The sequence below is a fragment of the Parasteatoda tepidariorum genome, chromosome 1, assembly GCF_043381705.1.
Source record: "Parasteatoda tepidariorum isolate YZ-2023 chromosome 1, CAS_Ptep_4.0, whole genome shotgun sequence".
In the NCBI taxonomy this organism is placed as follows: domain Eukaryota; kingdom Metazoa; phylum Arthropoda; class Arachnida; order Araneae; family Theridiidae; genus Parasteatoda; species Parasteatoda tepidariorum.
This window is the reverse complement of record NC_092204.1, coordinates 99409907-99413140: the sequence shown is the minus strand read 5'-3', so window position 1 is coordinate 99413140 and position 3234 is coordinate 99409907.

Genomic DNA, 3234 nt, shown 5'->3' with positions numbered 1-3234 from the left:
TATATATATATATAAACTTTTTATATTAGTTTCGAATTTGTAAAAAAGGTTGATTATAAAAAGTTTTTAATTTGCATTCTCCTTCCATCACACGTGGTGTATTTGTATCTAATCCACTATTCTAGTTCAAAAAATGTTATAGAATATTGTGTAGAGAATATGATAAATGAAGTAAACATGACAGTCTGGATCATGTTTCCATCATTCATCGTGATTACGTACTGGTTGTTTTAATATATTGCTATATTTAAACTGAGAACTACTATTTGTGAAATATATCAGCAAAATATATTTTCTTAATTTAATTCTTTAAAAAATTGCATGTTGCACGCATGTAAATCCATGTCAATAATAGCTTTTAGTGAGCATTTATTATTTTTCAATATTTTATTTAATAATAATCGAAAAGTTTTTGACCTGTAAGGTATAAAATTTTTTTATATAATTTCAAAGAATTTAATTTTTCATGACAAAATGCAAAGTTTGAGTGAAATAGATCACATAGTGCCTGAGAAATTGAAATTTAAAGTTTAATTCATTAATTTAATTTAATTTAAAATTTGATTTCTGAGAAACTATTCGAGCAAGGTCACTCATATTTTGCATTTTGCCATGTATATATTCTTTAAAATGATGTAAAAATTGTATATCGTACTATCAAAATATTTTTCGTCAATTATTAAAAAAAGTGAAAAATTTTTGCTAAAATGTATTGTTCTATTGAATTATCTTCGGAAAAACAAATTTATAATCATGTGCAAAAATTTTTCAATTCACTGAAAAAATCTCAACACATGGAGAAATACGCAAAAAGTAATATTAAGGGGTCAAAACTTTGGATTGCTCGCCTGACCAAACTATCGGAACCACATATCCCAGATTGAGACTATTCCCTATATTTTGAGAGTCAAAAATTCGAATCAGTAGAAAAAAAAAAGATATGTTTATTCAGGGAAATTAGGTTTTTGTGTCTGATTTCGTAATTTAAAATATCGTCTGCATTAATTAATCAATTTTTTTGAAGCCACCTCCTCGAATCCTTGAGAGTTCCAGAACGTAAAGATCTAACCACTAAATCATAAATTATTCAACGTAGATCGTTTTTTTTTTCTATGCACTGTACAGTCCGCAAAAAAGAAAGATATGACCCTGAATAACTTTTGTTCTAATGATCGGATTTTCACGATCTAAGTGTCAATCTTAATGGTTCCTGGGGGTGACCTCAAATATGCTAATTAATTAGTGGTAACTAATAATTAAGTTACGAAATCAGACATAAAAACGTACTTTCTCTGAATAAACACATATTTTTTTCCACATATTTGGAATCCTTATCTTCAAAATATAAGGGGTAGTCGCAATCTGGGAAATGTGGTCCCCATAGTTTGGTCAGGAGAGGCATTCAAAGTTTGGACCCCTTAATGTTAATTTCTCTTTTTGCGTATTCAGTCATATTTTAAAAGCTAATGAAGCAATTCAAAAAAAAAATTACACCAATTCATAAAACTCATTTACCCAAAGATAATTTCACGAAAAAAATAATTTTTAATAATTATTTATTATTTTTTATAAGTTAATTAAATTGAGAATGAAAAATTTTTGAATTATAAGGTGTGAATTTTTTTATGCCATATTAATCTACATATTTTTCAATTGAAAAATCTAAAGTTTCAACTGTTTTTATTTATTAGAAGCTGAGAAAAATTAAAATTATTTTTAAAAAAATAATTTGGCGACAATGAAAAAATATTTAAGTGGGGCGATTAATATTAAAATGCGACAAACTTGCGAGGAACTTGACTTCGCGCGAGTGGCGTAAAATTTCATTCATATTTTTTTCGCTAATAATCGTTTGCTAATCTTTTTATTTTTATTTCTTTTAAATTATAAAATACGATGTTTCTTTTTTAGTCATTTAATAATTTATTTGCAATTTAGTAAAGAAATTATGAATAAAACATTTTGAATAAAAACACTTTATTCAGGGAATGTCTAGTTTTATAAAAGCGTGCTTCTGATAGAATATGATTATGCACCAGATTGTGCTTACTTAATGTGATTATTTTTCATTTTTTGATTTTCTTTTTTAATAACTGATACAATTTCAATAATATACATACGTATGCATAGATTTGGAATAATATATTTATCAATTTCTTGAATATATATTTTATAATTATTAATACGAATGCGTAGCCAACATTTTTAATCATCTTAAAACTTCGCCCGGTGGCAGAGCGGTAGCGCTTCGCACTGTCGTGCCACGGATCCTTGGTTCGATCCTCGGGCCGAGCAAGGCTGACTCAGCCTTTCATCCCTTCAGTGGGTCGATAAATAAGTACCAAGCATGCTTGGGAACTAAACACTGGGGGTTCCGCGTTCGGCTGACTACCTGACCGGAACATCTGCTCCTGCAACCCAGAGCCCTAGGTCAAGAAAACTGAGATGGGCACAGTAGGCCTTGGCCCTCCTTGGGCTGTCGTGCTGCTGACTTTAGAGTAGAGTTTCTTAAAACTTCTTTACATCTTATATATTGCCTTAATCTTAAAATAAATTTGTAAATTACCTGTCTGTGCGTGTTTCGCAGAATTATTTTTCTAACTTTTTTATTGAATTTTAATGCAAATTTTTTAAATTCTATAATGTATATTATTTTCCAATAATATACTAATCAATCGTTTAAGCACTTTGACTTATGTTTTTCTTTAAAATAAAATTACTTTGTAAATTATTGCTAAGTTCTTATTGTAAGAAAACTTAGAATTATTGCCAGCTATCTGAGAATTAAATCTTGTTAAGAAATTAAAAATATTCTACTGATCACACACAATATCATTCGAAGCAGAACAGCTGACTATTTACTAAAAATACTATTGTTTACGAAAAATGAAGATAAATTATTAATTTTATTTTTTTTATTGCTTCTTATTTATTCGAGTAATGAAAAGTAAATGCGTATGTGCGCACAGGGGAAAAATTTAACAGATTGTTTTGATTTTTAAATGAACAAAAAACTATGGGCATGCAATTTTATTTCAACATTCAAAGTTACTCTTGCGCGCTAACCCTTTTAAGTTACCCTTTTGTCTTAAAAATTTGAAAATATTTGCTTTAAAAGTTGTTTGTATGATTTCTCAACTTTTGCACAGTTCAAAAAAATATTGCTATATCAGGAAAATGTTCGATATGCCTTGTTTTGTTATACAACTACTAAAATAAAAAATTGTAAAAAGA